Source organism: Myotis davidii, unplaced genomic scaffold (genome assembly GCF_000327345.1).
Source record: "Myotis davidii unplaced genomic scaffold, ASM32734v1 scaffold415, whole genome shotgun sequence".
Lineage (NCBI taxonomy): Eukaryota > Metazoa > Chordata > Mammalia > Chiroptera > Vespertilionidae > Myotis > Myotis davidii.
In genome coordinates, this window is record NW_006287951.1 from 2,191,156 (window position 1) to 2,205,508 (window position 14,353).

General features: G+C 42.7%; 1 long non-coding RNA gene across 1 annotated transcript in view; it reads right to left on the minus strand.

The window, feature by feature from the left end:
• The window catches only part of LOC107182487, a 15,991-nt gene extending 5,345 nt beyond the window's left edge, over positions 1-10,646 (minus strand). The window contains exons 1-2 of the long non-coding RNA XR_001513203.1: positions 10,636-10,646; positions 4,836-4,843 (exon numbers count right to left, since the gene is read on the minus strand). This is a non-coding gene — a long non-coding RNA (uncharacterized LOC107182487). The remainder of the gene's footprint in view (positions 1-4,835; positions 4,844-10,635) is intronic.
• Between the last annotated feature and the right edge of the window lie 3,707 nt (positions 10,647-14,353).

Sequence of the window (14,353 nt, forward strand, 5' to 3'; positions counted from 1 at the left end):
TTCTGCTTAAAGATGGCAGGTTGAACACAGCTTTTGTCTCTGCAGCCTCCCTGAATCCTACTAAAATGGAAGGAAAGGGAATTTTTTTTAAGGGCATAAACCCAAATGACAACGGGAAATAGGAATAAAGACAATAGTAACTATCATTTGGAAGTTGAAAGCAGATGAACAGTGGTAACTGATTTAGCTAAAACCTAAGTTGGGGACTGAGGCACCAGTATCTCTGAAAGGGGAATGCAGGAAGGGCTAAGAATGGGGGATGGATTGAGTGTCTCTCTGAGAGGCCTATAGATGCCCAGGTCTTCTCTCCAACCTAAGCACAAAGCTTTAAGTTTATGATCTGGAAAGGCTACCACAGAGGTCTTTAGGCGAGGGGGCATCAGGCACTGATGAGAGCCAAGGTACTGTACTAAAGTTAGGAGGACACAGTGAAAGCCTGAACGCTGAATAGAGAAGAACCCCCACCCTTTCACCATCAGCCCTCGTCCTACACTCGCCTCCCAGGATGCTGGTAGCCAGGTGGGAGACTGGAAGATTTTCTCCAGGGAATCTGATCAGTCCAGACAAAGATATCTAAAGATACTGACATTTAGTACCCCTTCCCCTTTATTACTCGAGGTAAAGGTTACCAGTGAAGAATCAAATTTTTAGCCTCTCGCCTAAAAGTGAAAGGAAAAGCAACAGACATTAAAGGCCACTAGACATTTGAGGTAATTCTTAACCATGAAAGGCAAAGACTTCCCTGGCCAGGTAACTCAGTTGGTTAAAGCATCATATTGATACACCAAAGTTGTGGGTTTGATTCCTGGTCTGGGTACATACAAGAAGCAACCAATAAATAGATAAATAAGTGGACCAACAAATCGATGTTTCTCTCTCTTCTTCCCTTTCTCTTCCTCTCTCTCTCTCTCTCTCTCTCTCTCTCTCTCTCTCTCTGGCAAAAACCCAAATAAACAGAAAAAAAGAAATCACTATAAATAGACAATACCGAGAATAGAAGCAAATATTTAAAATTTGATGATAGTAATAATATTCCTAGAGAAATTTGGAGACAATATAAAATCCATGAAATAAAAACAGATTTTTTAGAGTCAAAAAACAAAGGTGACTTTTAGAAAATAAACTATGACAGTAAAAATGTAAAAGCCAATGTAAAAGTTGAAATAGAAACTGTGTGTGTGATCCCAGAAAGTAGAACAAAAATATAAAGATAGAAAATAGGAGAGAAAAGAGAATTAATATGAGTTGAGAGCTGTGCTGCCGACCAAGAGAGTGACAGTCTGCATGGTTAGATAGAAGGATCGAGAAGCAGTCTCCAAAAAGAGGGAAATGATTTAGATATAAATACATAGAAGATGTAGCAAAGGGGTAAAGGGGCAGTTATTAACTCCAAGGAAAAGAAAAAGTTGTTCTGAGAAATGAAAGGCAATTAAAGGATACCATGGGGCTCACCTGTGACTAGGGTGTACCTTGCCCAAACAATGCAAACCCTAAATATTGATGGACGAAGAGGAAGGTAGCGTGTGGGAATCTTTAAAAAGACCTAAATTTTCATCTCCTCTACTTTGAAATCAGTAAATAGTGCTTAAAAATAAAGAAATAGCAGTACAATCCCATTCTTTAGCAACATATTAGAAAATATCAAAATAATCAGCTAAAGTGAGACTGGGAGTGGAGGACTGGAGAGGGGACCAGAAGACTGCTGTTTTTCTGGTATTTAAGAGAATTGTTTGACTTTTAAAACTACATGTGTCTACAACTTTGATAAAAATTAAATTAAAAGATGGGAATGGAATATAGAGGGGTCAACTGGAGCACAATCAAGGGGTTCTGCCCGCTGCAGGAATTAGGCAGTTCGGGAGACCTCTTTCCAATGACATTAACTTAGTAAAAAGCCACATACCTCTCGAGACAGGATGGAACATGAAGTATTCGTTTGCAGCAGAATAATAGCTAAGACATCAAATAGCGAGTTCCCTCCCCTCAACCACCGCACAAAACCTGCAACAATGAAAAGGGTAGACTGGTTAGCTTATCATTTCAAAGATGTTCTGTTCTCTGGTGGATGGGAGACAAAACAGTCTGGAGAGTGTGCACCAACTTGGAGAACTGGTTTCTATCATCCTGTGTGTGTGTGTGTGTGTGTGTCCCTTCCACCTACATAAAAAGAGCTTTGTGCTGGGAGAGGAGGGAAAAGAGGAGCCAGAACTCTAGAGGAAGAACTCCTCCCCCTCAACATTAATTCTGATATGAGGAGAAAGGGAAGGGGGAAAAGCATTGCTCTGGGAAGGACAGGGGGATCCAAGAGAAAGGAAGGCAAGGGTTTGGGGCTCAGTTTCCCAGCTGCAGTGGCTCAGATTGGTTTTGCACCTTCTGACAAGAGAAGCAAGAGGGATGGTGGCATGGTACATTTAGACATGAGTGGGCCTTAGTTTTTCACAGGCCCAAGTGTAGCTTCGAGGGCTTCTATGAGCTCATAGGGAGCCACAGGTTAGCTGGCCTGACTGGGGAATGAGCTTGGCCTGCCCCAGGAGGTAAGGGAGGGACAGGCCTGTTCCTTAGAAGTGAGGGAAGGATGAGGTTGGGTTCCTTGAGATGGAACGGAATGTGTCTCTGACCAGAGCTGCCACACTCTCTTCTCTAAGGGAGTGCCACAGACCACAGGACATCAGTCGCTGACAAGAACATGGGTCCCAGAAGCATAGGAGGTCAAAAGGGACCCACTTCTCCCTCTATGTGGTGACTATGCTGATGACCAGCGTTCTCAGATTATGCCAGACCAGGGAGGAGTAGAGGAAGTAAAAGTGGAGCTCTGAGCTCCAATTTGAAACTCATCCCAAACTTAGTCATGGGGTGGGACAGCATACATCAGGATCAGACTGTCCTCCAGAAGCCAGGACAGAGCCATAGAGCCAGAAATGAAGGCCAGCACAAGAAATGACTAAGGTTCAGATGTGCACACTTGAGTTTTGTGAATGGCCATACTGGCTATTATTTCTGTTGCACTTGTTAATATCCTTTAACTCAAGAGGCCACAGAGGCCTGAAAACCTAGTTGTCATAATAGTTTAAGAACTATTATTAATAAAGGCCAAGTGCTTTATACCTCGAACCTCATTAAACCCTCACCCACCAAGTGATGGAGCCCCATTACAACCCCCACTTCACAGGTGAAGGAATTGGGATTTAAACAAGTTAAGTAACTTGACCAAAATAGGTAGAAAATGGCAGAGTCAGAATTCAGACTCATTCTGTACTGATCCAAACTGTGCTTAGCCACAGGGCCTGATTTCTAGTAGACAGTGTCTGGACATCATCTTCTCTTTAGTGGGGAGTTTGTTTTCACTCCAGAAAGGTGTTGTTGCAGCAGGAAGGTGTGGTCCATGGTGTGGAACGGCCGCCAGGTGAGAGCCCAGATGTGCAGCTAGGTGCTCTAACCTGTTACCAGTAGCAGAGGCAAGTATTGAACAAGAACCCTAAACGTATCCAGCTCAAGGCACGCTTTTTCCTAAAGTGATTTTGAAACAGTTGAGGAATTTCTTAACTTTGGAATGTGTTCAATAAATTTCTGTTAAGTGAGGTATTCAATTCAACTTCTTTAAACTTGTGCCAAAGAGCTGTCAACTTAGATCACAAAAGATCATAACATTAAAAGCTCTCTCTTCTGGCAAGATTCATCAAGCCCCATGCATTTCCCTGGTAAACTCCTCCACATCTGTCCTCTCTTCTTTCTCAGGTCCGACCTCTGGTTTATACCTTTATCACAGCCAGCCTAGGCCACTGCAACAGCTTCATCCATTAAGCAGGTGTGGATTGGACACCATTCTGTGTCAAGAAGCAAACTCAGTACTGGGGGCCAGAGATGGAGAAAAATGTGGTTCCTGCACCAAGGCACTCCCAGACTCAGGAGATGTGTACAGATTGTCACTGCCCTGCCCCCGCCCCGAATCCCCCTCGACCCTAGTGAAAGAATTACTGTTCTCTATGGCCACCCCACTGGACTACATTTCCCCACCTCCCTTGGGCTTAGAAGAGGTCCTATGACCAAGTTCCTGACAAAAGTCTGTGCTGGAAGTGATGGGTGCCACTTCCAGGTCCAGGACATGAGGCACGCCTCCTCCACTTCTCCACTTTCCAGATTGGCTGCAGCCTGTATTTGATGCTGATTAAGTTTCTATCATGCAGTTGTTGATGTTGCCCAAGGGGATAGCAGAGCAATGACTTAGAAAGACCTGGGTCCTTGAATGACAATGAGGGGCAGGTCTCATCTCATAACTGTTATATGGGAGGGAAAAATAAATATCCATTATAAAAATAAACATCCATAATAACAGAAAAATAACTTAAGCCATTGTATTTTGGGGACTCTTTCGGTATAGACACTTACTTTTACCCTAACCATATCAGGAACATAAAACAAAACAAAAAAACATTAGCAAAGTACTCCTAGTGCTATGACAAAAGTGGAAAAGTCAGATTAGGTAGAGCAGAAAGTAGGCAAATGGAAGAAAGCAGCAGGCAATGGCTCTCTGTGCCTGGTAGAGGCACCCTTGCACTGAATCCTGAAAGATGAGTGTTTTCAACAAATTCTACTCATAGTTCCTATCTGCTCTTCATCCTTTGGGTTTACTATTGTTGTGATGTTTGTCAGATATATTCTCCCTATGCTCTACCTTTGAAAGCCTACCCAGCCTTCAAGAATCACTTTCTCCAGGAAAACCATCCTTGACCTCCAGAAGTGATTTCTCCTTCCTCCCAAACCCTATAACACTTATTCTTTACTATATATTGATATATATATAGTATATATATAGTATATATATAATATATATATACACTATATACTTTACTATATATTGATATTTAATTATCTTCTCTACCAATATCTGAAACTTATTGGCACCCTGCCTAAACTTATTCTGGGTGCCTCAGGGGCGTAGGTATGCCCTATACACCTATTGCTTTGTAACAACCTGCCTCAAAATGTAGTGGATTAAAATAACAATTTATTTGTGTTGATCACAGTTCTAGGGGTTGGCTGAGCTCAGCTGGATGGTTCTTTCTAGGGCTTTGCATGCTGTTGCAGCCAGCTAACAGCTGGGGCCAGAGTCAGCTGAGGGCTTGATAGGTCTCGATGTTCGAGATGGCTAGTAGATGTGACACTCAAGAAGAAAGAAGGATTTTACCAATTGGAGTTCATTCCATTCCTCTGGAGGTGCTCTGCTGGTAAAGGGGTTAAATTGATGGGCCATTCCTAACACCGTTCATTCATCAGGAACACAAGGGAATGTGGGGAAGGAGGGAAATTTCTATAACCAGGCCCATTCCCAGACCTCACATGTCCCAAGGTACTTTTGATTAAACTTCACTCTTTTATTTATTTATTTATTAATGTGCTTTTTTTAAAAAATGTATTTATTTGGCTTAAAGAATTGTAGGAATTCTTACATTTCCTACTTGTTGGAAAAACAAATGGCACAACACGAAAGTAAGTTTCATTTGGGTTAAAGAATTAAATATCAAAAAAACCAAATCATAAAAGACAAACTAGAAGAAAATAGAATCAAGTGTTGATCAATTTTCTGGACAGGAAATACATGTATTTGTAAGCATTGAAGTGAAAATAAAAAAAGACAGAAAAAAGAAGAAGAAACCACAGAGGAAAAGACTGATGAATTTGACTAAATAAAAATGTAAAACTTCTGCACAAATAATGCAAAACTGATGCAAAACTTCTGCAAAAGCAATGAAAATAAAACAACCGAAATAAAAAGTCAAAGAGACCAGAAAGGGGGTGGTAGGGTGGAGTCTCTAAGAGGCAATTACCATGACCAGAAAACTAACATCTTCCTTATAAAAGTATTTATAAAAATTGGTTTAAGAAATTAAGGCTGGAATAAATAATGAATCAACAGCTGTGCTGACAAACCAAAGTAGAAACATTGCCATAAACAAATGTGGCACAGATTAAAGCCTGTGGTAATCAGAAGTACAGGCTGAAGGAAAAAGAATGATCGTTGCCCATTCACAGTGACAAAATTTAAAGCAACAATTTCTAATCCTGGTGACAGTGCAAGAAACTGCTGTGATCGTAGATAGTGCTTATCCTCCATGCAAATCTTGGAAAACAATTTGTCGACATAAAAGTCCTAAAAAGTATCTTTTTTTTTTTTTTGACTTAAAAGTCATAAAAAGTATTTTTTTTTTTAATCCTCACTCGAGGATATTGTTTCCATTGATTTTTAGAGAGAATGGAAAGGAGACAGAGAGAAACACCGATGTGTGAGAGACACATTGATTGGTTGCTTCTCACATGCCCCCGACCAGGGCCAGAAGCCTGCAACTGAGGTACGTGCCCTTGACCAGAATTCGAACCTGGGACCCTCAGTCCTCGAGCTGATGCTCTATCCACTGAGCCACACCAGCTAGGGCCATAAAAAGTATCTTAATACTTTGACCCACATCTGGGACTTTATCCTAGGGAAATCATCTAAAAGAAAGCAATCTTCTTGGTAATGTCCACTGAGTGTTACTGTCATCTCAAGGGGGTCTGAAAGACCTGGCCCTGAGTCTACAATGCTTCTTGTGGGTGGTACTGGGGACACTCCTCTCCACAAGTGTGTGTTTGCATTAGCTGACGTACTTGGCAACTTTGGGAAAAGTTCCCTTGGGAGGATAAAGATGAGGACCAGGGAGGATGGAAGGGTTTGAGTCTCCACCCTAGAACTGGCTGCCTTGCTGGTGTTGCTTCATGGGAAAAGCAGAAGGCTCACAATTAACAAAAGGGCCATGAGAGTCCTCATCCAAGCAGTGCAGCTGCAGAGCCTAATGGTTGAGTGCCATGCAGAGCAATAGGGGCATCTCCTCCCCTCTCCCTCTACCACAGACCAGCAGCAGACTGTCCGGGCACAGAGTTCTCAGCAGCGTTCCCCAGGGTTCCTGGGAGCAGACGCGCTATGGGCGGAGGAGAACAGCATCAACCGAGTATGTGAGGGTGGGGACTACATCTGTCTCATTTTCTGCTGGATCCTCAGATGTATGTCAGACATAGCATCTCGCATACAACAAGCACTCAGTGCATATTTCTGAATGGGTAAAGGAATTTTAGTGGTCATCACCCACCTGAGGACTCTGGGAAATAGTTGGGGCTGATCTGGGTGGGTGGGGATAGGAGCTGAGGCACTGCATGAATGGGTGGTGACTCAGCTCTGACAATACAGCAGTACCAATGACAGTGCGGACCCAACTATAAACACGATAAAAACGGGAAGGGCTAATTACATTTACAATATTGAAAAATTAGAAACAATCTAAATGTCTAACCATAAATTATGGGTTTCATCATGAGTTCAACAAATATTTATTGAGTGTCTACTATGCACCAAACGGGGTTCCAGTGTGGATATTCAGCTTGAACAAAATGCAGTACCTGACCTGATGGACCCTACATTTTAGTGGGGAGACAGAGAGCAAACCAATAACTATGTGTAAGGTGGCATGTTAGGAGATGACACACGTGATGGAGAAAAAGCAGGGAGAGGTGATAGAAGGTAGGGTGGCTCCAGTTTATAAAGGGTGGTCAGAGAAGGCCCCACTGAGAAAGTAATATCTGAGCAAAAACCTAAAGCAGGAGCTAGCAATGCAGCTATCCGGGAGAAGTGCAAGGAACAACAAGGAAGCCACGTGGATGGCTGGATCCAGAGGTGGAGAAGAGAGTGGTGGGGACGAGATCCGGGAAGTACTGAGGCAGGCAGATCATGGTAAGGACTTTCCTCGGCGACAGGAAACTCTTGGTGGATTTTGAGCAAAGGGATGTTATGAGCTACTTTACATTTTAAAAGAATGACTCTGGTTGCCACATGGATAGGGTTGCCAGATTTAGTCATTAAAACTTCACTATGTCCAGTTAAATTTGCATTTTATAGGAATGAATATTTTAGAAGTACATCCCATGTATTTATGACATTTATTCTAAAAATTTGTCTTTCATCTGAAATGCAAATTTAACTGAGTATCCTGTATTTTATCTATATATGGAGAAAGATTTAGAGCATCAAGGTGAAGGCAGGAAGGTCAGTTAGGGGTGTGGCCATAACCCGGGTGAGGGATGAGGGTGGATCAGACCAGGGAGGTGGATGGTAGGTGGTGAGAAGTAGCAGGTTGGATTCTGGGTATATGATGTCCCCTGTGTAATCGCTCTCTCTCTTTCTCCCTTCATCTCCCTCTCCCTCTCCTTTTATGTGAGCTAGTTTGATTCATTTTGCACCAAAAACAGAGGAAAAGGGGTGATGGTCGCTGGGAGGATGTGGCTGGGGGCCTTTTGGTATGTGGGTAGGATATGGGTTTTACCACAATTTTCATGTCGTTTTAGAGAACCCATGAGAATAGATTGAGTCGCTCACGGATAGAAAGGGGCGAAGGCCAGGTGACAGCTCTGAAAGAGTTCTGCCCTCCCTGCTCAGGGGCCAGGGGTCAGCCTCTGGAGAGATGGCAAAACACTTCGCTATGGCACCTCCTTTTTGGTTCCTTCCCCTGTAGCTACCAGACATCTCTTAGCTGGAGAATGGTTGGGGGAATGGTGACCTGTAACTGGATCTTTCTTTTCAGATCTTTTGTTCGGAGCCAGTATGCTAAGGATGTTCTCAGAGGACAGGGTCAACATCTAACAGATTGTTGGCGACGGAGAGAGGGAAAAGAGCCCCCGAAACGTGTCTAAGTGCCTGGTGCGTGACTCACAACAAGCCAGATCCAGACATTATCACCCTTTTCATGAACCAGGACCTGGCACAGAAAGATATGGCAACCTCCTCAGGGTCATTGCGCAGGACTCACTGATTTCCCATCATCATCACTTGTCTAGTTCAGCAGAAAGCACTTCAGTGCTGATGAACTGAGAGGCCGAGAGGAGAAGATAAGGCAGCTGTACCGTTTTTATTCCACTAAGAGTTTAAGACCACGTGTTTGGTCAGAAGAGACCCACATAATCCTTACCAGCTGGCGTGCCTCCTCGCCTGCCTCCTGCCTCATTCCTTCAATTGTTCAACAAAAGTACATTGAGCATCTTCTAGATGCCAAGTTCTGATCCAGGCCCAGGGATACATGGGAGGACCAAGACTAAACTGTGAAGCTGAGGTTTAAAGGAAAAGAGTAGTTAACTAGGTCAAGGGCGAGAGATGGGGAAGGTGTCCCACGAGGAAGGTTTGTGCAGATGCTCTGTGGTGAGGGGGAGTGTGGGTAACACCAGGGCCTGAAAAGACTGGAGGGGAGAAATGCAGAGGCAGGAGGCTGTGAGAGCGTCTGGCAGGTCATGCAGAAGGATTTTAATTTTTACCCCAAGAGCCAGAAGATGCCATGGAAGTGCTTTAAATTAAGCAGGACTGCAACTCGATCAGATTTGCATTTTGAGAAGATAAAATCCAAATGTGTGTCATTAAAGGACTAATTGGATCCATTAGCATATATCCACACAGGGAACTCCAGGCATCTGTTCAAAAGAATAAATATAAATAGCGTGATTTCTAAAATTATTTTTAAAAAACATATAAGGTACAGAACAGTGGGTATTGTATTCTATCATTTGTGCAGAAACACACACACACACACACACACACACACAGTTGTTTGGAGTTATTCAGGGTAGTTGTGTTCTATGAAGTTGCCAGGAACACTGAATTAGCAGATACTGAACTATGGCTCCCAGAAGAAATGCAGGGTTGGGCTTCCATGAGGTTCTGGTCACAGTATTTTCACCAGCCAATCAGTGCATCCATCACCTTATTTTATGTGTGTTTTCTTTAAAGACATCTTTCTTCACATATAAGGTTGATTCATTAACACTGAATTCATGAGCCAGCAGCATGAAACTCATGCCTGAACAAAGCTCGCCTAACGCATGTATTTTCTCAGAAGGCACATCAAAGCTTTCCCGTGTTCTTAGGAACACTAGACAGCACTTTAGCACTATGATTGGAGGCCATTCCAAACAGCAAAATCAACATAAGGTACAAAAATGTGAAGAACGTGGCACTAGATAGACTGCAAACAGGACACTTACTTACAGGACCAGAGCTGAACAGGGAAGGCAGAGTGTGGCCTCATTTGACCTCGGCTGGGGGACTCGCGTTTTTCGTTGCTCTGCACGAGTTTGCTTACGCCTGAGAAAATGCCCCGAGGATTGATTTGGGGCTGACAAATAAACGTTAGCAGTAGACAAATGTGCAAATATGAAACTGTGAATATGAACATCAACTTTACAGGGGAAATCGTCTCAACCTTAGACATAAACTGCAAAAATAAAAATAGTACATGAATATTCATCCACAGTTTACCCAGATTTCACCCCCTTTGCTTTATCAATTATGCAGCCACCCTCCCTCTCATGTACAAACACACAAACACACTTGTTCCTGAATATGAGGGTAGGTTATATACATCGTGACCCTTTACCCCTAAATATGTCAGTGTGTGTTTCCTTTAAAAGGGATTCTCTTTCATAACCACAGTACACTTATCCACCTTGGTACATTTAACATGTATACAATGCTTTTACCTAATCTACCATTCTCCTTCATTCTAGAACAAACACATCCGCAGCCTATCACTGTGTTCTGTGGTACTGACGCTTTGTAACCCACACTTTTTAAAAAATAGAAGGTCCCTCAGTTTAAGTTTGTCCAATGGTTCCTCACAGTCAGATTCAGGCTATGCATTCTCCCCTGAAATGCTGCCTAGGTGATGACGTGCAATATGACTACTCTAAAACACACGGCGTCTCTACGAGGGAATCTAAAGAAACTGGTGCTGCGACTGTCTTTGGAGAAGAGACCTGAGACCCTGGAGGAGAGACCTGGGGAAGAGAGTGACTTCCCACGCTCTGCCCTTACAGGCCTTTTGAATGGGACTAGGTATATGCAGTACCCAATCATAATTTTTTAAAAACAATCATTCATTGTTGTTTTTTAAAAACATATTTTTATTGACTTCAGAGAGGAAGGGAGAGGGGGAGAGAGATAGAAACATCAGTGACAAGAGAGAATCATTGATTGGCTGCCTCCCACACGCCCCACTGGGGATGGAGCCAGCAACCGGGTCATGTGCCCTGATTGGGAATCGAAATGTGACCTCCTGGTTCATAGGTGGATGCTCAATTACTAAGTCTTGCCAACCGGATCATAAACTAATTTTTAAAATCCTATAAGGTCGGTGAATCTGTTATTATTACCCCCATTTTTCCATATGGAGAAACAGGCTCAACGAGAGTGAGTGACTATCAGGAAGGCCTCTGATCCTGGCCTGTGGACCTATGCCTGCCATCACTCAAAGTGCTGCCCTGAAATTAGGTGGGTATAGATTGCGATGAGAGCAGCAGAGGAACCAGGGGGCCTGGATGTATAAGCCACGCCCCTCCCCCGGCAACTTCAGTGGGTACAGTAGGGCCCTCACTTACCCAGATATCCAGGGAGGGTTTCCTAGGGGAGGAGATACTTGAGCTGAGTGTGGAAAGGTGAGAAGGTAGCCAGGTGTCCAAGGGTTACAGGATGAAGGGAAGGAAGAGAAAGCAGGAAGGAGGGTATTTCAGACAGAAAGTGCCTTGGATCCAGGGTAGCAGGCTTGCAAATGTGCACACCACATCCAGGCTTGCAAAGATTAGGATCTTCCCTGGCAGTCTCACCGTGGTGTGCAGCGGGGAAGCCTGGGCTTGCCTTTTAACAATAGACTGGTCTTTGTACATTGAGCACGTCTCCTTTCAGTCAAAGGATTCCGTCCATTTGGTGATGAACTCCCTCGTGTGGCTGGTTTCCCACACTTGGAAAACACACTGTCTTTCTCAGCTCTGTCCCTCTCACTCCCTCTCCCCAAAATGCCCCCTGGTTGTCAGGTATATGAGGTCTCTTACTGTACCCACTGAAGTTGCGGCGGGGGAGTCCCCATACACCCAGGCCCCTGGTTCCTCTGCTGCTCTCTCTGAGGAGAGGGGCACCGGGCGTGGCTTTTCATATACTAATTGCAGCTAAAGGAATTGAGAGGCTCTAGCTCCCTGGCCTTCAGCACTTTTGTTTTCCCCTTTACTTTGTCAAGGTTTAAACTATTTACATTCTGTTCTGTTTGTTACATGTTTTGTCTGCAGATGGAGTCTAAGATAGTAAACCGCACATAAATAACATTATTATAACATATAATTACCATGTTTGCGTAAATATTATTTGCTGCAGAATCAAGCAGTATGAAAGAAGAAAATAACTTTATATTGCTTACTAAACATCTGTAGGTCAAAGGACAATACATATTCCAGACATAAAAGTCTAAACTAGCATCATTCATTTTTTTCTATGTTTATATTTATTTTTACACTCAGCTTCTAGTTTTTTAAAAATCTCTCTTGTTCTTTGTTGAATGACTTTGGTAGGACATCTCCTTGAGTGATTTCTCCATATGCAGTGCTTGATTGGTGTATTTTCTGACTCCCTGGATTTCAGAAAATGTCTTTATTTTGCCTTCACTTTGAGTGGTAATTGGGCTCGTGATAGAATTACAGATTCAAATGAATTTCCTGCAAAATCTGATGTTAGGCTGAATCTCATTTTTTCATATGTAACCTGCTTTTTCTTTTGGTAAACTTACATGATTTTCCCTTTATGCTTTAACTTCTGAAATTTTACCCAAGTGCATTTAAATGTGGTATTTCTTTACTCATTCTCATTGGCCCTCAGTGGGTTCCTTAATATAACACAAAACCAAAACCAAACATTTCTTTTAAAAAATATATATATTTGTATTGATTTTCTATAGAGAGGAAGGGAGAGGAAGAGGGATAGAGAGTTAGAAACATCGATGAGAGAGAAACATCGATCAGCTGCCTCCTACACACCCCCTACTGGGGATGTGTGTGCAACCAAGGTACATGCCCTTGCCCAGAATCGAACCTGGGACCCTTCAGTCTGCAGGCCGACGCTCTAGCCACTGAGCCAAACTGGTCAGGACTATTTATTTGATTTAATACCAAAATGTATTATGAGGAAAACAAAGATGGCAATAATGTCACCACCCAATTAACATTTTATTCCAATTAACATTTTTAAAGCATAAAATTATACAATATCACGCAAAGGGTGAAACATGAAAAGTATCACTCTTCTTCGTCCTCACCTACAGTCAGTCCCTCTACCCATCTACATTGGCTCATTGGTTATCCATCCACCCAGGGGAAAAAATGTTTATACCAGCATATAGTGAATACTACCTATGAAAAGCAAATCTTTTTTAAAAGATTATACAGATGATAGAGGTATCAAGCTTTCTAAGTATTGCCCATCTAGATGAAAATATTGGTGTTTTCATGTGTATTTCTTCAGCTGGATGTACGGCCTGGTATTGTTTCTTCTGTTTATTGGCCATCTGGATTTCTTTTTCCTGTTCTTGGCCTCAAGGGATCTTTCCCCAATGACCCGTGTCTTTCTTTGCCTCAGGAAAATGTCCTCCGGTCACTTCCTCAATGGTTCCCTCTCCCCTCGCCTCTGCTGTTCCCCTGCATGCAGACATCTGGATTTGTCCTCGTGTCATTTTGTTTTTATCTCACATCTTCCATCTGGTGGTCTTTTCCCTCTGCCTTAAAGGAAATGTTTCTCAGCACTGCCTCTGACATTTCTCTTGCTTTTACAACACTTTCAGATGACTGTGGTTTTAAAAAACATCAGAGTAGTGCATGAGAGTGACATTGTGAATAAAGGATGGTTTATACGGTTTACAGATAGCACTGTTCTGCAATGTCTCACTCCTGATACCCATTATTAAACTTTTTAGCTTTTTTTTTTTGCTGTGAATTTCTGTGTTTCTTAATACTAGACATTATCTTTGACTTCCTTTTATGGGAGATGAAGATTTAGCACTAATACTACCTCCATGCCCCCACTGCCCTTCTCTCCATCCTACTGTTGCAGTTATGTCCCAATTTCCCGTTAAATTATTAGTTATTTGGGGGTGGGGGGTTAATCTGTGAGTGTAGTTCATGGCTGAGTCAAAAAGTTCATGATGAGCCCTGGCCAGGTAGCATAGTTGGTTAGAGTATCATACTGATATGCCAAGGTTGTGGGTTCTATCCCTGGTCAGGGCACATACAAGAATCAACCAATGAATGAAAAAGTCAGTAGGGCAACAAATTGTTGTTTCTTTCTCTCTCTATCTCCCCCTCCCTCTCTTTCTAAAATCAATCAATAAAAAATGTTCATTATGATTTTCCTAGAGATTATTATTGTTGTTGTTATTACTTAGATTTATATGGACCTTTAACGAAGGCCTTCTAAACGCTCCCAAAGGAATTTTAAAGGACTTGAATTTGGAAGAGCCCTTTTCCACGG